The sequence below is a fragment of the Pteropus medius genome, unplaced genomic scaffold (genome assembly GCF_902729225.1).
Source record: "Pteropus medius unplaced genomic scaffold, Ma_sr-lr_union100, whole genome shotgun sequence".
Taxonomy (NCBI): Eukaryota; Metazoa; Chordata; class Mammalia; order Chiroptera; family Pteropodidae; genus Pteropus; species Pteropus medius.
Genome location: NW_024343578.1, coordinates 878,740 through 902,292, shown reverse-complemented (window position 1 = coordinate 902,292; position 23,553 = coordinate 878,740). Strand labels below are relative to the sequence as shown.

Here is a 23,553-nt window from a genome sequence, read left to right as displayed (position 1 = left end):
ACAATATAAAACATCTATGCACTTAATAATAGAGCTTCAAAATATATCAAGTAAAATCTGATAGACTTGAAAGAACAGATGATTTTACTTGTACTTTAACATCCTTCTCACAGTAATCAATGGAATACGTAGACAGAAATCAGTAATTGTATAGATTTGTATAACACTATTAACCAATTGGGCTTAATTGGTTAACGGCATTTATAGAACATTCTATTCAACAACAGCATAATAAAAATTATTTTCAGGTACAAATGGCATATTCCCCCAAATAGACCATATCCTGTGCCACAGAATAGGTATTAAGAAATTTTAAAAATAAAGATAATAAAAATTATTTTTTCTGAATGCCACCAGTTTTCTTGGGTGGGTGTGTTGGGGCCTGGCCTGTGCAGCCACAATAGATCCAAGTTCGAAATATGGCAACTTTGAAAGATATTAGTAGGCTACTAAAGTCAATCAAAAACATCCAGAAAATTACCAAGTCTATGAAAATGGTAGCAGCAGCAAAATATGCCCGAGCTGAGAGGGAGCTGAAATCAGCTCACGTGAATGGAACAGGATCTTTGGCTCTGTATGAAAAAGCTGACATTAGATGCCCAAAGACAAGACGAAACACCTCCTGATTGAGGTGTCCTTGAACAGAGGACTTTACAGCACTATTCACTCCTTCATCACTAAACAGATCAAAAGTTAGGTGGCTACACTCACAGCGGCTGGGAAAGAAGTTAAGATTGTTGGAGTTGGTGATAAAATTAGGGGTATACTTCATAGGACTCATTCTGACCAGTTTCTGGTGACATTCAAAGAAGTGGGAAGAAAATCTCCTACTTTTGGAGACAGGTCAATCATTGTCCTGGAATTATTCAATTCTGGATATGAATTTGATGAGGGCTCTATCATCTTTAATTAATTCAACTCTGGCATCTCCTACAAGACAGAAGAAAAGTCCACCTTTTCCCTTAATACCATTGCGAGTTCTGAGAGTATGAGTATCTATGATGATATTGATGCTGACATACTACAGAATAACCAAGAGTATAATCTGGCCAACATCATCTACTATTCTCTAAAGGAATCGATCATGAGTGAGCAAAACATAAGGATGATGGCCATGGACAATGCTAGCAAGAATGCTTCTGAGATGACTGACAAATTGACATTAACTTTCAATCGCACTCACCAAGCTGTCATCACAAAAGAGTTGAAATCATCTTTAGTGCTGCAGCTCTGGATTAATGAAAATCAAGTTTCATTCTCAGATAAGAGGTAAAGAAGGAAAATTCAGCCACTTGATTTTGCTTTTAGCTTATTGCTGTCCTGGTCAGAAGAAATTATTGGTCCACTGTTTAAATTACTAAAGACAAAAAGATATTTGTAAATTACCTTACGACTCAAAATTAAAATTAAAAAATAATTAAAATTAAATTTTTTCTTCTGAGCACAATGGAATAAAATTATATATCTATAACATAAGGATATCTGGAAAAATCAACACATATTTGGAAACTAACACACTTCTATATAACACACAGGTTAAAAGGAAGTCACATGAGAAATTACAAAATATTTTGAATTAAATAAAAATGAAACTTCAAAAAAATAAAAATATATGGGATGCAGATAATGCAGTGATTAGAGAGAACTTTATAGCACTAAATACTTTATTACAAAGCAAGGTAAAAAAATTTTCAAATAAATGAACTTGAAACCAGAAAAAAAATAGTAAAAGAAGTCAATGAAACAAAAGTTTGTTCTTTAAAAGATCACTACAATAGATAACACTAAAACATTAATATTTTCTAAAAGGAAATATTACCTATAATTTTATGTACACAAATCTAACAATATTGACAAAATGGAGCAATTTCTTGAAAGAAACAAACTACCAAAGCTGACTCAAAAATAAATAACCTAAGTCATCTATCAAATATATACTGCCAGTCATGAGGTAGCTTAAAATGAAAACAACGAAAACAATAAACCCCACAGATCCAAGAAGTGAGATAAACACCAACCATAAGGAACATGAAGAAAACTAAAGCAAAACACATCATAATTAAACTACTTAAAACCAGTGGAAAAGAGGAATCTTCAAAATAGCCAGAAGGAAACCAAGAAACATTACATACAGTGAAACAAAAATAAAGATGGCAGCAAATTTCTTCTCATCAGAAACTACAAATTAGAACGCATTTTAGTGGAGCAACATCTTTAAAGTACTAATGAAAAAAAATCAGTCAACCTAGAATTCTATATGCAGAAAAAGTACCTTCAAAAACAAAGGTGAAATAAAGACTTCTTCAAGTAAACAAAAGCTTAAAGAATTTAGTAGTATCAGACTTGATCAAGAGAGAATGTTACAGTCTTTGAAGACAAAGAATATTATATCTAATGGTTATCTCGATGATTGATAGAACAATCAGTAAGGACACCAAAGATGAACAATGTTAACAAACAACTTTAACTGACATTTTTAGAATACTCCACTCAACAATAACAGAACACATATTATTTTCAAGTGCACATGAAACATTTACTAAGATAGTACATATTCTGAGCCATAAAACAAGTCTCAATAAATCTAAAGGGTTAAATTAGTATAAATTATGTTCTCTGATTAAAATGAGGTTAAATTAGAAATCAGTGACATAAAAATATCTTTTGAAATCCCCAAAAGACATTCTTAATAAACCAGAGCTAAAAGAAAAAAAATCAAAGGGAAAATTAGAAAGCATTTGAACTGAATGAAAACAGAAATACAACAAATCAAATTTGCGATTCGGGTAAAACAGAGGTAAATTTATAGCACTAAACATCTACATTAGAAAATAGGAAAGGTCTCAAAACAATGACCTCAGCTTCTACCTTAAGAAACTACAAACAGGAAGACTTAATTAAATTCAAAGTAATCAGAAGAAAGGAAATAACAAAGATCAGAGTGAATAGCAACATAACATAAAACAAACCCATTAGAGAAAAGTTAATTCTTTGAGGTCTATAAAATTGATAAACCTCTTGCCAGAGTGATAAGAAAAAAAATAGACAGAAAGAAACAATTTAGTAACGGTATAAGTGATATCACCACAGATTGCACTGATATCAAAAGGATAGGAAAATATTATGAACACTATAATGCCCCAATTTTAAGAGAATAGATAAAAATGGACAACTTAGTTCAAAGACACAAATGACCAAAGCTCATTCATGAAGAAATAGTCAACCCTATGTATACTAAAAGAACCGAATGTGTATTTAAACGTTTTCCCACAAATACTCTATGCCCTATGATTTTACTGGAGAATTCTATCAAACATCTAAGGAAGAAATAATACCAATTGTTTACAAACTTTAAGAAAACCAAATATAAGTAAATACTTCCCAACTCATCCTATGAGGCCAGAATTACTCTCCAATCAAAACCAGATATATAAATTGCAAACAACAACAACAACAACAACAAAAAACCAACCAAACAAACAAAACCATAGACCAATATCCCTCAAGTACATAAACATAAAATTTATTTTAAAATATTTCACAAGTTGAATTCAACAATAAACAGATAACTACATCATAATCAAGTGAAATTTATTCCAGAAATAGTTTTTATTTTCTTATTTGAAATTTTAAATTAAACCAACTTGAAGTCCATCAATATTTTTAACTATATTAATCAAATAAAAAAGAAAAATGATATGATCACTTCAGCAGAGCCTGAAAGTGTCCAAATCATGAACAAGACAAAGATGTCTACATTTACCACTTCTATTTAACTTTGTACTGTAGATTTTAGTCAGTATAATAAAGGAAAAAAAGATATTGATATTCAACAAGTACAAAGACAATTCAATGAAGAAAAGATAGTCTTTTCAACAAATGGTCCTGGAACAATTTGACATATGTTAAAAACAAAAGCAAAAACACATCTTTGATCCGTATGCACCCCATATACAAAAGTAACCCAAAATATATAATAGACCCAATTGTGAAACCTTAAACAATAAAATGTCCAAGAGAAAACTTAGGAGAAAAATCTGTGTGTCCTTGAATTAAGCAAAGATTTCTTAGTCATACCACAGTTAATAAAAAATAAATTGATATAATAACCTTTTAAAAATTAAGAATGTCTTCAAAAGACACTGTTAAGAGAATAAAATGACAATATCCACACACTAGAAGAAAATATTTGCAAATCACACATGTGGTGAACAGTCAAATACAGAATATAAAAAGAACTCTCAAAAAACCAAAAAACAAAATCCCAATACAATATGGGCAAAATATCAGAACGAACACATCACCGAAGTATCTACACAGGTGGCAGATGAACACATGAAAAGATGCTCAACTTCATTAGTCATTAGTGAAAGAGAAATTAAAACCACAATTAGATACTACCACACATCAAATAGAATACAGTATTAAAAATACTGACCATACCAAGTATTCATGAGAATTTGGAGGAACTGGAATTCTCATATACTGATAGTTGGAAGGTAAATTGGTATAATTATTTTAGAAAAAGGCAGTAATTTCTTAAAAAGTGAAACATATTCTACTATATGACCCAGCCATTCCACTGTTAGGTACTTACCCAAGGGAAAAGGAAATAATTCTGGATACGAAGACATGTACAAGAATAAACATAGTAACTTTATTTATAATAGCCCCAAACTGGAAACAACCCAAATGTCAAACAACAGGTAAATGAATAAATAATAGGCCAAGATTACTGGCATACTAGTCAGCAATAAAAAGGCATGACCTATTGGTTTATGTAACATGAGCGAGTGAAAATAAGCAAGTCATACAAGAATACATATGTACCAAATGGAGGAACTGTGGAAAGGAAGGAGGGGTGGATTACAAAGAAGCATGAGGAAATTTGGGAAAATAATGGATATATCCATTATCTTGACTGTTTTATATGTGTATCCACATATCAAAATTTACCAAGATTTACAAACTAAATATATGTAGTTTTTTATAAGTCAATCATACCTAAATAAAGCTGTTAAAATTTCAACTGAAAAATTCTTAATAAAAAAATAAATAAACTGGCAGCAATCAAAACAATAAGCAGCTATATTTTACTGGGCATTTACTATGTTCCAGGTGTTACACCAAATGCTTTCTATATATTATATCACCTAATTCTTTAGAAAAACCTAAGGCAGGTACTACTAAAGGGGGTCTGAGAAACAGAGAGGATATACAATTTGCCTAGGGTCACATAATTAGAAGAGTAGAGCTGGGATTTGTTCCAGAGTCAATGATCTCAGTGACAATATCATGAGAAAAATGAGACTCAGAGAAGGCCTCACAGAACTGATAATCCATTCCAGATTTATCTGACTTCAGAGCCCAGGCTCTTCATTGCTTCATTATACTGCATTCCTTGTTGGAAACAATCTGATAGAGACATTAATAGTCACCCTAGACTGACCAAACCTAGGCTAATTAAATGTATGTTTTCTGGCCTCTGTAGTCACCATAGACAGGACCTACACTCATCATTCCTCAGTGTTCATATAACCAACAACTGTTGCATGAGTGAAAGGTTACTAGCAGAATTTCCTCATGATATGAAAGAAGTTGAAGCTCAGAAGAAGGATAAGAAACATGCCTAAAGCCACACAACAAAATAATGGTAAAACTAAAAGTCAAACTTAGGTTGAATTAGCTGGATGACATCTGACTCTCTGAAAGAGATGCTCTATATCTGCCTGCCAGAAAATTACACCCTATAAGACAACCATGAGCGACTCAGAGGTGTTGAAGGACTGCAGATGAGCTGAGACAAGCTTACAAAGGAATGTGGGTGTCCTATTCCGGGGACACACAATGAAAGCTTAGCTCTCCTTGTCTCTGAAGACAATGCATTCCAAGCTCACAGCCCTCTTGAAGAGTGGAGGGGCTCTGCTATTCAGCTGTCCACCACCCCTGTTATCTCAAGGTTAACTAATTATTTTCCTTTATAATTCACTGGAGACTGATAACTATTATTTCCCTGTCTAACACATACTTACAAATGCTCTGGTTAAATATAGGTTGCTAGGAACTGGGATGAACATTTTTTTAGCTCAACTTTACCAAGGGTATTTGGACTTAGAATTTTAGAACAAGACTAATTATCTCGGAGAAATTAACTTGTAAACTGAGTAAAACAAAGAAAATTTTCTGTTTTTTTTCAGATTAAGATTTGGGAAAGAACAGGCAGGATCACAGGTAGGATTAACCTTTTTCCTGGTTAATAGGGAACTTCCAGAGAGAAGTAAGTTGAGCTTTAAGAGATGAGTTCTATGCAGAAAAGGAACACGAGTAAGAAAGACAAAGAATGAGAGAGAGATGAAGGAGAGGTTAGAGTCCATGAATAAAAATATCTGACATATTTATAAAGGTTCCAAACCCACATAGAATGGCTGGTTGTTCTCCACTATCCATTCTCCTCTGCTACAGTCTTGGAATTTTAGCTGGTCTGTTGGTCTCAGCTGGGAACTACATTTTCCAGCCTCCCTAGCACTGGGTGTGGCCTTGAGACTAATTTGCGACCAAGGGATGAGTGTGGTAGTGACGTACATGGCATCCAGACTATGTCCTTAAAAGAAAGGAATATGTTGTTCCCTGTTTCTTTTTCCTCTTCTGGTGGTTAGAACACAGACTGGATAGAGGCAGCTGGAGCAGCCATCCTGAACCAGGAGATGGAAACTGTCATGGGCTGAGGATGACAGAACAGTTTGATAGAAGGAGCCTGGGTCCCTTTCACTGTCACACCACCAAGACAATCCTACGTGACCTACACAGATTGATATAAGATATAAGAAAGAAATAAAATTCTCTCTTTTACAAGCCACTGAATTTTGTGATCTTTTCGATATAGCACCCTAATCTGAATCTTGATACATGAGATCATATAAGATTAATAATTAGGATAATGATATCAAATTATATCGATAGGATGGATGATTTTACTTCGTTGCAACAAACTTTTCTGGAACCACATCCTCCAAACACCAGGTAGTATAAGTTCAAGAAGAGATCAAACATGTGATTTATTTTCATAAACTTAGAATCTAGAAAGTGTAGTAAAGTTGTTAAGCCAGCTCAGTTCTCCCTTATAGCTTCTTTTTGAAGGCTGGGAATATTGCATTTTAAATATGGGATATTTAGGGGGAGAACTTTGTGATGTTAAAAAGCAAAGTTCTTCCATTCCCTTAACCCCACTGTAAAAATGTGTGGCCCCAGTGCTTTTTGTCAGACCTGTTGGCTCCTTCCTTTGTAAGACTCTGGTTGTTACCTTAAAATCACACTGGATCGTATTAGTTCTCTCCTCTCAATTTCCTTTCCTTAAAACTTGGAGCCTCATCATATCACAATGAAGCGTTGTAAAAATATACGGTAACAAATGTTTTCCTCTGGGCTTGGTAAATTGGAATGGGGCAAAGATTGTGCATTTACACCCAATTTACTTCAGACCATATTACCTATAGACTAACTTGTGAGTTCTCAGATAAAAGCAAATAATGGAAACCATGCCAAAGTAAATGAACATTTTCAATGCCTTTCAAATATTAAATAATGATATAGTCCCCAGAAATATAAAAATGCATAGCAGCATAGTCCACATTCATGCAAAATGCAGTATATACTCTCTATTGCCGCTTTGGAAAGACTGAACATATGATATATACAGAATTTCTACTCCTGAGTACATAAGCAACAGAAATGTGTAAAAATATTCACTAAAACACAATTAGTAGAATGTCACAGCAGCAGTATTCATAGTAGTCCCCAAATAGAAGTAGCCCAAATGTCCATGAAAAATAGGATAGATAAAAACAAACACAGTATACTCAACTGGAATGAGAATGAAAGGACTGCAAGTACACACAACCGTGTGGGTGTATCTCAAAACAGAATCCAGGAAGAATACGATGCTTTTCTTTATGACTCCAATAACAAACATTTCATAACCAGGCAAAATTAATCTATAGTGTTAGAAATCGGAAGTTACTCTGGGGAGAAATAATGACTGAGAGAGGGTATGAAAGACTTCTAGAAGGAATAGATGTTCCATTTTTTTCAACTGAGTGCTGGTTACATGGGTGTGTTAACTTTGTGAAAATTTACCAAGCTGAAATCATGCATGCTGCCTAACAATTTTAAAAAGGCTTTTAAAGGAAAACATGAATTCAAAATATCAGATTTGTTATAATACCAAAAGCAAAGTATGAAAAGATTGTTGTAACCCTCCATCTAAAACACTGACACTAAATAATACTAAGAACATATCTATAAGAATGGATGTTACATCAAAGGATTAAAAAAACATTACAGAGAATCGGCAAAAATGGAAAAGCAGAAAGAACTGCCTTTTAGAAAATCTGCTACCAATGTTTGGTTTAATGATAACAATATATAACTTTGACACCAATTGTTTTACTTATAAGTAGCAATTTTCGTTCTTATAACTCACCATGTGAATTATTTAGAATCTGTCTTTTGCAATGGAGACCAAAAGATGACCACATTATAATTTTAAAAATCTAGATTATCCATGGAAAACCAGAGTCCATTGGGTTTATAATGCCCGGCACAATAGATGCAAGAAGTTTATTGTGTGTGGAAGAATGAAGTTAACTCAGTCTCCAGGAGTCTAACTTAATTTTTCAATACAGCAGCCACCTGCACTAAAACGGCAGCCTCTGAATTGGCAATGACTTCTTGTATGAATTTAAGTTCTCCCTCCACCCTACATCTAGCTGTCTATCTATCTCAGTATTAATTTTGATTTGGGGTTATGATTATGTGATGTATTTTGTCAGTAGAAGGGATTTCAAAGAGATGGCAGGCTTCCATTTCCAAGACAAAGGGCATAATGACATCTTCGCCTGCCCCACCACTAGGAAACCTAGCAGAAAGCTTGTGCAGTCTATGGGGTAAATGGCATAGCAGCTAAGCAAGTGCCAGACCCACTGATTCAGACACCTATCTGCCTAATGTGGAGATAACAGAAGCTCTTTATAGGCATGAGCTAAAAACCAGAAACCATAAATAAACTATTGGCAGATGTAAAAAAAAAAAAAAAAAAAAAAAAAAGAATGTCTAAATGGCAAACACACACACACAGACACACAGCTAGAGAGAGTGTACTGGAAAAAGACACATAATATATTCCAAAGAAATAACAAAATTTTCCTGGGTTTTTGATCCACAAACTTGAGGATCACCAGAATTCTATTTAGTTTGTTTCACGCTGTCATTATGCAAGGCATGTAAATAAACTGGACTCCAGAGTTTTGGTTTTAGATACTTGTTCCTATCTCTCTTGTCTAAAGGTTTAACAAATAGCTTTTATGATATTGTTTTTTTATTTTTTATTTTTGCTTTCCCTGCCCACCTAAGTTTTAAAAATTCTAGATAAGGTATCTGCTCTCATTGAAGTGGGCCATAGCAAAACTGCCTTTAAAAAAAATGTGTGCATTAGATCTCACAGATATCATACTGGTGTGATCATGGAAGACTGTCCTAATTAAAGAAAGGACATCAGAAAGAGCCCAGGGTATCAGGCCTCTGCAGAGAACATAGTACCTTTACTGGCAATCAGCTTAACCTACTCATTTATTACAAAGCAGTGTTAGTCTTCACTTAGAAATAAATGATGTAGCAGAATGTGCTTCAAAATAATTACAGAATAATATAAAGTAGTTTGATAAAAAATTTCTATTTTACTCATGCCAAAGACATAGAGTTTTCATTGTAATACAACTCCTTCATTTTACAGGTGAGAAAAAATATGGTCCAGGGAGATAATCAGAACTAGTAAATGTCACAAAACTACTTAGTAACAGAACAGGAATGATAACAAGGTCTCGCAGCTCCAGCTCTAACCTCATGACTTCTGAGCAGCCACCCAATCCTATTACCAGATGATCTGCACAGAAATGTAGAAAGTTCTAAAAGAACCTATTCTAAAAAGAATTAATTAAGGTACAGGCATATGAATGCTTTTGAATCCTCTCACTCTTATAACTGAAGTTGCTCCGTGAAGACAGGAACTCAGTTTGCATTTGCTTGTATTACACAATATTTCATGTTTCACTAAATTAGTAAGAAATTGATGACGGCATAGAAATTTATTTCAAAACTACTCAATAAAATATGTACTGAATTAATCTTCAAGATTTTTTTTTTCCCATAAGCGACTAGTAAATTCATTAACCCTTGAAAAGATTTCTCAAATTTGGCATTTTTGACATTTAGTGCCAGATAATTCTTTGTTGTGGGGGCTGCCCTTGGCATTGTAGGATATTTAGTAGCATCCCCGGCCTCTGCCCTGTAGATGCCAGTATCACACCCTCTTGCTCCCACCCCACGCCCAAACAAATATAATGTCTCCAGTTATTGCCAAATGTTCCTCAACCAAGTAGTCCCTGGTTGAGAACAACTGACCTATAGAGACAGCATACCTCCATGTCATTCATGGGACATAAAAGCTTGATCAATCAACCAGCTGCACATTAAAAGATACACATAGAAAGTACTCAGGCAATACAAACTGGCTTGATATACTTTAATCTACTTATCACCTTTGAAGACATTATGCTGAACGAAATAAGCCCATTACAAAAGGGCAAATACTGTCTGGTTCCACTTATATGTGGTACCTAGAGAAGTCAAATTCATAGAAACAGAAAATAGAATGGTGGTTGCCAGGGGCAGGGTGCATAGAAAATGAGGAGTTATTATTTGATGGTTACAGAGTTTCACTTTGGGAAGATGAAAAATTTCTTAAGATGGATAGTGGTGATGGGTACAAAACAATGTGAATATACTTAATGTCATAGAACTGTATAGTAAAAAATGGTTAAAATGGAAAATCTTAGGTTATGTATATTTTACTATAATTTAAAAAATGGTTAAATTTTTTAAGTCATTACAAGGCCTCATTCCACAAAGCAAAAGCATCTAGATACAATTTAAAACTCCCATACGGAAAAAAAAAAAACACAAAAAACTTATCTTGTTGTCTTGTTTTTGATTTTTTTGTTTTGTTTTGTTTTGAAAATAAATTCTATAGCTAAGGAAACCAAAGACTAAGAAAATCTCCCTCTTAATTCATGGCCAAGCTTTCATGGCCAGAAGCAGGAGCAGTAAGCAGGACTCCAGTGCCTGCTGCAGAGTAGCACATGTGCATGAGTGTGCACGTGCACACACACACACACACACACACACACACACACACACACACACATATCAGGCTGCAGGCCCTCAGGGAGGCCCCCTGATTTAAGAGTCTTCTCTGTGTGAAACATAGCAAGTCCAGATCCCCTAAGGACTCGGCCTGCGGGCCACATCAGCCCAGAGCCCTTCCAATTGCCAGGATGCTCTTGACAAAAGACCGTCTGGCACTGAGCGGCGGGGCCATTATTTTCATTTAAACCATACATGTCATGTCCTGTTTGTGAGAAACACGTTAAACTACTCAGAAACACATTCACAATGGGCTCCAACGTGGGATTCACATTCCTATGAGCTGGCGTACTGTAAACTACAGGGAAAGGCTGGTGGGGTGGTGGGATGGCTTGTCCACCCTTGTTTTAAGTTCAACTGACAATGGGAGCCTTCCCCGCATTGTCTGATGTGGGTCTTACAGTTTTGTTCAAGTGCCCAAAGCGCAGTGATCTACATTATCCATGAGAGCCCCAAACTTTGAATTCCTTTAAAGGATTCTCTCTTAACAATTTTTATTTTCATAAAAAAAAAAAGAGTAAGAATTCAGCCAAGGAAATATCCAAGAAGAAGATGACTGTGCCATTTATACATGCATTGCAAAAGATGATCCATCACTACTGAAAGGCATCCTGGAGACGTAAACCACCCCCAGTAAAACCAGAATCTGATGTCCTGAGCCACTTTACCATAAGAGCATCTTGGATGGAAATGCACTCACCTATAACACATAAGATGAAAAAGTCCTCATTTGCTAATGAAAGAAATAACTACTAAACATAGAGAAAATAATTCAGTCATGTTAATTTCAATGTACCCTGCTGCTCACTTATTCATCAAATATATGGTATTTATATGTAAACCTTCAAGAAAACTACCTTCTAAAATATTAAAATTTGAACCCAAATCTAGGCCTTTAGCCAAGTCAAATAATAAACAGTGTGATAACTATGTCTGCTTTTGTGCTGTGACATTTCTTTAGGGGGTAAAGATTTATTATTTAAACTGTATATATCATATCCTGTGGAAGTTTTTAAAAAATTGAACTATTTTTTTCCTCCAAACGCTTAAAGGCAGATTAAAACTGAATCAAACAGAATCAAAGTCTTATAGAACACACAAAGAATATTTTTAAAGGAACTATATAGTTAATTAATATAAAAGTGGAGCTAGCAGAATTCCTAAAAACCAAAATATCTTCCAGGATTCACTGGAGATGTGAAGGCAAATGACAGAATGCCTTATTTCCCTTTCCCTGGGACTGGTATTTTCCTCACCGAAGTATACAAAAGTTCTTCAGTAATTTAAATTTTACTTTAGTTTTATGTAAAAAGATATCCCTGGCTCCTTAAATACAACCAGTGAATAATAATATACTCAGCCATCACACCCCAGGCTGCAACATCCTGTTCTTTCTTCTCTAGCATGTCTGTCAAAGAAGAGATGGACATCATGCCTCTGAGAAAGATGAAGATCATGCTCTTCTTGGCACTACTAAAAAAGAACTTTATCTTTGCCTTTATTAAAAATGCAAGAGGATGTCTTTCACAGGCAGAACTGATTCTCCTGATATCAGTAATCAGCATCAAAACTAAATTTGGGCCTGTGGTTGGTTAAGACATCCCGGTTTTGTAACTTTGGACCTCAGCCTGGCAGCAGGCTTGGTTGAGTCTACCAATACTCTTGTGACACTGAGTAACAGCTCTCTTGTTTGAATGATCCACCCTGCCATATTCCACCCAAAGAACAGCCTAAAAGAGAGAAAGATCAAAGGACACACTCTAGGGCTCATCCGATACAGAACACCATTCATTCTTCACTAGCTAATTCATTCAACTGGCACTGTCAGAGCTTACATTCTAAAGTGGGGACTATGAACAATGAATAAAATATGTAGAGACCGATATGCACACACATACACACACACACGCACATATATAGTAGTGGTGGGTGTTCCGAAGTAAAATATCTATGCCCTAGAGAAATGAAAACATATATCCGCATAAAAACTTGTATGCAAATATTCATAGCAGCATTATTCATAACAGCCAAAGAGCGAAAACAACCCAAATGTTCATCAACTGATGAATGGATAAACAAAATGTGGTATATCTACTCAATAGAATATTATTTGGCAATAAAAAGAAATGAACTAGTAATATGTGTTATAACATGGATGAACCTTGAAAACACTGTGCTATATGAAAGAACACATACTGATTTCATTTATGGAGTACCCAGAATAGTAAAATCCACAGAGACAGAGAGTAGATTAGTGGTTACCAGGGACTGAGGAAAAGAGGTAATAGAGAGTGACGGCTTAATAAGTATGGGGTTTTGAGGGGTGGCAAAAATGTTCTAGAATTTGATAGTGCTGATGGTTGCACAACACTGTGAATATACAAAAAATCCCTGAACTGAACACTTTAATTGGTAAAATGATGAATTTTGTGTTATGTGAATTTTATTTAAATTTTCAAAATAACTTTTAAAATAAGAATAAAAGAGCAAGGTAAGAGGACAGAGAATACCAAGGAAAGTTTTATTTTACCTAATGTGATCAGAAAACCCCTCTCACACAAGTTGTCACTGAAGCAGAAACCTGAATGTAATAAGGTTACAAACCAAACAGATATCTGGGGCTTTGTTCTCTACTATTCTTTTCTCAGTTTCTCAATCAATCTCTCTCGTCATCATCATCATCATCATCTTTTTATGGTGGCAAAAAATATATATAACACAAAATTTGTTATTTTAACCATTTTTTTATTTATAATATTGTGTAACCCCCACCACCATCTATTCCAAAACTTCTTCATTGCCTTAAACAGAAAACTGCTATCATTCTTTCAATGATACAATTAGGTCATTAATACAGAAAACAAAATGAAACAAGAAAATATGACCAATAATTTTAAGAGAAAAGGTGAGTAGAAAGTGTACTTATATCACTGTTTTGCTCTCTCTTGTTCAATAAAAAGTTGATAATGCCAATGGCAACACTTGTGTTATGTAGGATAACTCAGCCTGTGGGAGAAAGTTGGGGGAAAGGGAGAAGGGATGTCTAGCAAGATTAGCCTTTTAGTGGGAAAAGTTCTTCCCTCATCATGAAACATTTGATTTTCAAATATGTGTTGACTCATAGGAAGAGTGCAAAATGGCCTGGTGCCTCCCCACATCCATGCACTCTACAGAATGGATAGCTATCCAACCAAATCTAGGTCTAAAAAAATCGCAACTTCTGCTCCCTGAATAATACAAAACTTCAAAAAATCTTGGCATCAAACCTTAATAATTCATAGAGCAATGCTTTTTTACTTTAACTTGTATGAATGTATGTATATTCACACACAATAACTAAATCTCTACTTTAAAAAGGAAACATACATTACTTAAAGACAAAGAAATGTAAAGATGGATAAAATTTCATTAGTTTGAACTAATAAGAGTTGGTTTCTATTAAACACAGAATTCTCAGCTTTATTTTCTCATAATGTCATTCTTATTCTGGCTATAATCTGGTTTATACATTACATGTCTTTGGTACATGTAAGAAGGACTTTAAATTTATAATGCTGGCAAAAGAAATAGACTTACACACTCTAAAATATTAGCCCTTATTCAACATACTTAAACATACTTAAAACACTACTGATTATAAGCTGCCATGAGGCAAATGTGTGATCTAAACAACTCTTTGAGCAAAAATATTGAAAGGAGGTTCTGATGCATGTTGTAAAAGCACTCAGTGAAACTGAAGATAGGTATTATGTCCCAGCTCTAGCTGTAGGTGTATCCTATCAAAGTATTCCAATTCACAAAACGAAAAGGAACTTTTTGATTCATAACACAGTCTCCATATTATGCAGCAAGACAAAAATACTCTGTGCTACCACTAGGCTGAAAATACTAAAAATGCAGTTTTGGGGTGTTCTCTTAAATCGATAACATCATATATAGCTGATAGAGAGTACATAGTTTAGGCCACCACTCTGAGATTCAGAACCTGGGGGCTGGATCCTATTTTCCTGGTATGCAGCACCTACATTTTCAATCTATCCACTTGCCAAGGTCCAAAACTGCTAAGCTCCCACCGCCCTTCCATTCCCTCTGCCAAGGCCCCACTCCTCTCCTGGTACCACATCTCTAGTTCTCAAAGAACTGGCCTATTCCTCTTGCAGCTCCATGTACCCTCAGTGCCTTACCATGCTGCACCCAGAAACTCTATTAGTTGGACGTGACCATGTACTTGTCCAGCAAACCTTTAAACACTGACCACTCTCCAACAACCTTGGGCTCCTCACACTCTCTCTTCTGAGTGTCCTTATATCAGATGGAGAGACTTACACCTCTTTGGGGGGATGCTTCTGGGGCTGCTGGAGGGAGGTTGTGGGTTCACTGTGCTTAGCTCCATGGAGTCACTTTGCCCATGAAATTATTTCTTTTTTTTATCTCTTCTTCTTCCCCTGAACCCCACGCCCTCTCCCACCCTCTTGGAGTAACTCTAAACTGTTTTAGAATACTTTCATTCCTGCAGGGCTTCAAACAGCAGTGCAGCAAAGTCTGGAAGTGTGGTGGCTGCTAGAGCTGTCTTCACTGTTGTCCGTGCCATTGGGGCAGTGGTGTAGAATGACCTTAAGTCTCCAGGCTCCCTACCACGCCAGCCCAGCCAGGCTGCTCCTAATGAATAACAAATGGGCCTTCCCGATGCATTTGCTCAGGACAAGCTGCCATTACAAGCCGTTTTGTTTTTTTAGTGTTGTGGTAATGTATCATCTTGCTTGGCTGGATGTCATCTTTGAGAAGGTCACCAAAGGTATGTGTGCCCTTCCCCTAGACTCCCCTCCCACCCACCTACACCCCCATCACCACCCCTCCTTTAAAGGAAGGTATAGCAAATGTGGATAAAGTACTCTACACCTTTGTTTAGATATAGGGAACCAGAAAATCTAGGACTCCACTCATGGGTCTACTTATCAGCTATAAATGCTCCCTGTTTTGTAAGATAAGTTCTGCAAAAGGTCTTTAGTAGAGATAGTGGACAAGTCACAGGGGCTACAGGGGATGGCACTATGCTTTCAAAATTGATTTGTGGATGGGGGTTGGACGAAGGCCCTTTATCCTAAAACTAAAAAATCATATCTTGATTCACAAAGTAGAAAAGATTTCTTTCCAAGCCTCCTACTATTCATCTTCATTTCACAGATATTTAAAGCATGTATTATGTTGCTATGGACAATTAGCCTTTTATCCAATTTTACTTGAGAATTTAACTCTCCCACCTGAAGGTTTTAATTATACCCTCAGCCCCATACTTAGGCCTCGGTTCCTGCAGCTGGAAATCTGCCCCAGTGATGTTATAACCTTGTTAATGTAACAAAAGAGGAGTTTACTTAAAACTGGACTGACTATGGACTTGAGCCAAATTTACTTGAAAGAGGAAAGAGTCTGTCAAAAATCCTATAGTAAACACGGCAAAGCAGTTCTTTCATAGCCTTCCCTTAATTCATAGCGACAAGCAATTTACATGTAAGTGGATTCATATGCTCTACCAAGAGGCCGCCTCTCTCCAAACTGGGGTGGTGTGTGCTCACCCCACCCCCACTGCGACCCGCCTCCCCTTTTCCTTTTCTTTCCTCCCTTTTAGTTTTTTTTTTCCCTTTCTTAGTATGTGGAGTAGGCCGTTCTCCTTAGTGAAATAGCATAAATCCACAATGTTTTAATCACCCCAAAGCATAATTAGGGCCCTCTAAACATTTACCAAGCCAGTCGCTCCAAATAAAGGCAGCCGAAATTTCCGAAAGCCACTCTTAGACCTGACTGTTGTCCTGTCAAATGCACACTTTATACTCCGCTGAAGCCTGCTTATAAAGAGCAAAAAACTACCCTGCTAACGAGGTAAGAGTTGTGAGCCTTAAGTGGGAGTTGTTGATCAAATACCAGAGTCCACATTTTTCGCTTTGTCAAAATTATGAGGTGCTTCTTACCTTCTACTGTTAATTAGATTACCTTTTTTAGTATACACACTAACAAAAAATATACATTAGACTAAACAAGATATGACAACAAAGAAGGGCTGAAGGGAGAGCCTTCTGAGAAAACATTAAAGAAAACATCACTCTTAATATCACTGTATGCAGGGGAAAAAAAAGGACAGCAGGTAATTTCAGCCTGCAAAAGGAAAAATCTCTAATATTTTAGAAGCAAAAAAAGCCCCCCAAATTAATTCCTCCTATGTAGAAAGCCAGGCAGGAGTTTGCTTTAGTTACATTATTTTCAACTATGCTCTTTGACAAAATCCATCCATAGCAAACAACTGGCCAGCCCTCAAGTTTCTTTCATGCACACTGAAAGTTTAATTAGTTCTAACTAGATCAAAAGTTGTTTCCCCCCACTTTTGGCATGTATCTGTATCATTTCTGTGCTATTTGGAAGCTGCTAGACATCAAAGGTAGATCCATCATTCTTGGGAAACCTCTGTTCCTTGGAGGCAATTCTGATCTACTTCTCCTTCCATGCTACCGGATCTCAAGGCAGCCAGGGGCCACGCTGGTGGGGGCCTGCTGTACTCCAAGAAGGATGCACATAGCTCCTTCTCACTCCTCCTGAACAGCACCCAGCACCAAATGGCCTAACTGTTCCTGAGAATGCCCTTAGACAACCCCAAACAAACCATTACCATGTGGAATCATGGCAAATCCCCCAAAACAAGGAACCCGTGGAAGATATTCTAAGATTGAGAGAGTCCAGAACTTAGTATCATTTTAGGCCTTTAACAGTTCATGATATGGAGACCTATTTCAATTACGCCAAAGTTATCTTAACTTTTTGTCCTTTTTTTTTTTTTTGGTCCTTTTTTTCTATTTACTCTAATGTCTTTGGCTCTAGGCTTTAAACTGGGTTAGTGAATCACTAGGCAAATTTACTACCCACTGAGAGCTCAGAGGTTATGAAGGCACAGGCAGGAGGAAAGGGTTAGCATCCAAGCCTGCCCCCCCATTTGCTGTGTACCTTAGACGAGTTTACTTAGCCTCTCTCAGGCTCAGTTTCTGTCTCTGTAATCTGGGAAGAATATCTCTATCAGGTTGTTACAAGGAGTAACATATAAAGCACTGAACCCTGTGCCTATGTTCTATAGGCTGAACATGCCTAAAGGACACTCTAACTGTTAGACGCTACTCTAAGCAAAGGAATCACTTCTTCCAGAGGACACAGTATATAGTATGGCCTGTTCTGGCTTCTTAACTACAAAGGTAAAGTTGTTTGAAGATCCATTTTTTATTATATACTATGTGCCAAGAACTAAAGTAGAAGCTATTTTATAGACTATATTTTCCTTTGTTAGAGTGGCAAGCTCTATGGGCTCCACATTCTTGTAGCTTCCTCACCTACTGAGTCCATGGCATGCATCTGGGAGGTCATGTGACCCACTTCAGGCAAATAATATAGGCAAAAGTCCTTGGAAGATGTCCCTTCCCAGAGGTGAAGTTGTTTGGCATTTAACTCTTCCATCTGCTGGAACACAGATGTGATGGTTAGAGCTGCAGTAGCGATTTTGCAAAATAAAGACAAAAACTGACCATGACAAAGAATAAAATAGGATGGCAATAGTAAAATATCTTATGCTTTCTGAACCATCTAACTCCAGATTTATTGTTATATGAGAAAACATATTATTCAATTTTGGGGTCTTCTGTTGGGGCAGGCAAGTATCTCCCTAGCTGATACCTACTCAGATTTCTCTTTCACCTAGAAGATATGGCTACAGGGAAAAGAAAACTTCTAGACACCCTGCAGGTTTGCCTGGGCCCATTTAAGAAAGGATTAGACGGCAACTTGAGATGCAGAACATCTGCTGCCCAAACTCGTCACGCTTCTTCTTCCAGCAGCCCCACCACATGCTTCAGGATCACAAAACACAATTACTAAATCGTGGTTTTATCACTGTCTGTGATATTTTGGCTTCCCTTGGGTTCCAAAATATTATGTTTAAAAATCTCCATACTTGCCCTTGGTTGTGTTCCAAAAAGAAAAGACATTACTGGTGAGCACGTAACTTCCTAAGAAGCACTGACGAGTACATCTTGAAGTGAACACATTAATGTGTGTCCTTTAAACCTTCCACTTCCCATTTTCCCATTAGGACCTTTTTAATTTAGCACCCCAGGATTCCACTTAAATTACCTTCTTAGTTGGGATTAGGGGAGCAAAAGGAGACCACAGGGCCCTGACCTTGACAGTTCAAATTGTCAGCGCCAAGAGACTAACACACTTTTCTCCCCACTAATACCACACTGCATGGCATGGTCTCAATTTCAGAGAAAACTGAATACTTATATACTTAGTCAATCCCCAAGAAATTCAGATAAACTCAGTACTGAATAAGTGAGGCATTTATGTATCTTGAATATCTCTACTTGCTTGATGCCAGGGCCTCAGTATTTTGATAAAGTGATGACAGGAAGAACACAGAGAACAAAAAGTAAAAGCAAAGAAAATACTATAAGTACATGGAAAAACTAACATACAATTTATTTTGTATGTTAGACAGTGAATATATGTCCATACTATATTTTTCAAAATGTGGATTTTAGAGACCAGATTGATTTTTCCTTCCCTTTTCGAGGAAACTGAAGCAGATTTGGGCTCAGAAGGTTCAGAGGCAATTACTTTGAATTGTCTTCCTCCTAAATTTGCTGAAAATGTATACTAAAAAGCACTTTAAAAGAGCTTTCTGTCTGTAGCAGCACTGTCAAATAGAATTATAATATGAGCCTAATTTTCTAGTAGCCACATTAAAAATGTAAAATGAAAAGAGATATGAGAAAATGATATAGATGATAGAGGCTTTGTTCACCCCTCTTGCAACCAAATCAAAGTTGTGACAGAAACATGGAGCAAATAGCAAGCAAAGTCATCTGGGATCTACATGAACATAAGCACTAAAACTAGGGAGAGAAATAATTAATCAACCTGCAACAGCACAAAGTAGGAGGGAGTGAAAACATGCCTAGTCCCGAGTGGCTGAATGGGACAGATGTCATTAAACTGGATAACAGAGGTTGCTCCACCCAGAGGATTCCCTGAAACTCTGCCTCACCCAACTTGTGGCCCCACCCAAGCCACATCCAGCTGTGTCCTCTGTGAGTCTGGTGCTCCTTGCTGAGCCGTACCAAGACTCACACAGTAGCAGCTGGCCTCAGTTTCTGGTGTGGTTTCTTGGGGCAACTATAAGCACAGCACCTGTAGATCACTTGCTGAATCTTAATAGGTGGCCCCAGAGGGATACAGACTGGGGCTAAATTTGGCCTGCAGCTGAACCTATCTCAGGACTATGCTTCTGGACACATACTACACAAAGCCATACTAATAAGATTGGGAGATTTAGGAGCTTTGCTTAGTACATAGAAACAGACAAAGAAAGGCCATCCATGGGAAGACAAAGAAGCAGAATCATATGAGAGAACAGAACAGAGATCCAGGAAAAATGGAGACAAGCAATCTAACAGATGCAGAGTTCAAAATATTGGTTATAGAGATGTTCAATGAATTTAGGGGAAGTGTAGATTAATTCAGTGAACTTTAACAAAGAGAAATAAAACATAAAAATAGAAATGGAATTATAAAAGGGAACCAGTCAGAAATGAAGAACATATTATCCTAAGATTAAGAGGATATTAGAGTGGATAACTGATATAGAGGATGGGGAAGCCAAGTACATTCGATCAGAATGGCAGGAAAAAAGAAGCCAAGACTATAATAATAATTTAAGGAGCTATTAAATGTAAAAATATCCATGTCATAGGGGTACTGGAAAAAAACAAAACAAAACAAAACAATGTCAAAGAGCTATTTGAAGAAATAATGATGGAAAACTTCCCTAACCTGGTGAAGGAAATAGACATAAAACCACAGGAAGCTCAGAGAGTCCCAAAAACCAGGAACCCAAAGAGACTCACACCAAGACACATCATAATTAAAATGCAAAGGTGAAATACAAAGATAGAATCTTAAAAGCAGCAAGAGAAAAGCAGTTAGATATTTACAAGGGAGCACCCATAAGACTGGCAGCTGATTTCTCAAAAGAAATTAACTATGCTAGACAGAAGGGCTTAGCACAAAATATTCGACATGATGAAAACCCAGGATCTACAGCCAAGAATACTTTATCTAACAAAGCTATCATTTAGAGTCAAAGGACAGATAAAGAGCCTCCCAGACAAAAATAAGCTAAAGGAATTTATCAGCACCAAGCCAGCATTGTTACAGGAAATGTTGGAGGGACTTCCTTAAGGGGGGGAAAAAAAACATGTATCAAAAACATGAATAAAGAATGGTAATAACTACATTCCTATCAACAAGTACCTCAAATGGAAAAGAATTAGTGCTCTAACCAAAAGATAGAGTGACTGAATGGATAAGAAAACAAGACCCCATATATGCTGCCTACAAGAGACTCACTTCAGATTAAAAGACACACACAGACTAAAAGGAAGAGGATGGAAAAAGATATTGCCTTGATTCATTGCTCTGAATGAAGTAAGTCAGATAAAGACAAATACTGCATAATTTCACGTACATGTGGAATCTAAAGAACAAAATAAACAACAAAAATGAAAATAAATTCATAGATACAGAGAATATTTTGAGGGCTACTAGATGGGGGGGTTTGGGAGATACAGTGAAAAAGGGCAAAGGGATTAAGAAGTACAAATGGATAGTTGCAAAATAGACATGGAGGTATAAAGTGTAGCATAAGGAAAATAGTTAATAATGTTTTAACAAATATGTAAGGGGGAAGAGGGGTACTATATCTAATGAGGTGATCACTTTTTGAGTTACATAGATCTCTAATCACTATGTTGCTGGACAACTGAAACTAATATATTACTGTATGCCAACTATAATTGAAAAAGAACCCATTGAATTGTACAATGTAAATACAAGCAACTAATTGTCTATTATACTTCAATAAAGCTGGAAAAAAAAGTAAAACAAAACAAGCTAAATTAATATTTTATTTAACCCAATTATATCCAAAATATTATTATTTGAACATATAATCAATATAAAAATTATTTTTTCACACTCAGTTTTTATATATGTTTTTATACTAAGAAAATTTACATTCTTTTTTTTCATACTAAGTTTTTGAAATCAGGTGTGTTTTATACTCATAGCTTACCTCAATTTAGACTAGCCTCATTTCAAATGCTCGATAGCCACATAAGGTACATGGCTACTATACTGAAAAGCACTGGTCTGTAGTATCTATTCTGTGTACATGAGCGCATGCACACACACACAGTCAATAGCACAAAGCTGTCAGAATAATATGTATCTTTTTCTGACCCCTCTTATCCATCCCACACACTTAGTGAAGGGGTAGAGTAATAAATCAGCATCAGGCATTTATAGCTTAATTTAGATAAAATTGTTGATATTCAACTAGTTTTGACCTACAAAAATGGTAATTTCATGTGGTTCGATGTAATATTTTTAACCTAAAATTTTCATGAGAGGAGTAATAGTGAGATCCAGAAGAAGGGCCACAGTAGGCTTCCAAAAAAGTCAATGACCTGAGCACTTACTGATTGCGAAAGTATGAGCCACTATATTTCAGGTACAAGTGCAGCAATTCATTAATTGCTAAGTGTTGGTGCCTCTTTTATAGGCTAATACACAGTTTCTACAAGCCTGGCTGAAAGATAAAATTTGATCAAAAAAGCAAAGCTCTGGCCATTGACAGTTGTTCCAGGCCACCACGTGCATGCAGCTCAAGGTCTATAGTTATGATGTCTCAAAGCACATCATTTAGAAAGCTCAGAAGTTCCTCAAATTCAGTCTTTGTAAATCATCACCTCTAAAACTGCCATTAACACCATCATCATCATTGTTACCACCATCGTCAGTGCCATTATTGTCTTTACCATTACCATCACCACCACTATGACCATCATCTTTGGGTCATCACAACTACCACCACCATGATCATCATCACTGCTGTCATCATCACCACCACTATCATCATCGCTACGAACACCATTATCATCATCATCATCATACTTCCTTTTTAATAAGTTCTTACTTAGTCCCTTTACCCATTCCCCTAGGATATTTTCACTCCTTCATCCATTGAAGTCCTAGTCAATCTTTAAATTTGAATAGTTTAAATATCTCCCCTCAAAGTTCTCCCCATCTCATAGACCAAATGAACGGCTCTTCACTTCTGTGGGACCACTGAAAAAGTCCTTTGTACATGTCTAAGTTTTAACATAACGACGTACTTATATAATGTTCTCTCCCTACTTTCAGCTC

General features: G+C 36.3%; 1 protein-coding gene and 1 pseudogene across 17 annotated transcripts in view; one reads left to right on the top strand and one right to left on the bottom strand.

Moving 5' to 3' along the window:
- ERC2 (ELKS/RAB6-interacting/CAST family member 2) overlaps positions 1-23,553 on the bottom strand; it is a 907,956-nt gene that overhangs the window by 310,950 nt on the left and 573,453 nt on the right. The window lies entirely within an intron of this gene.
- LOC120606288 (ATP synthase subunit gamma, mitochondrial-like) lies at positions 387-1,239 on the top strand (annotated as a pseudogene).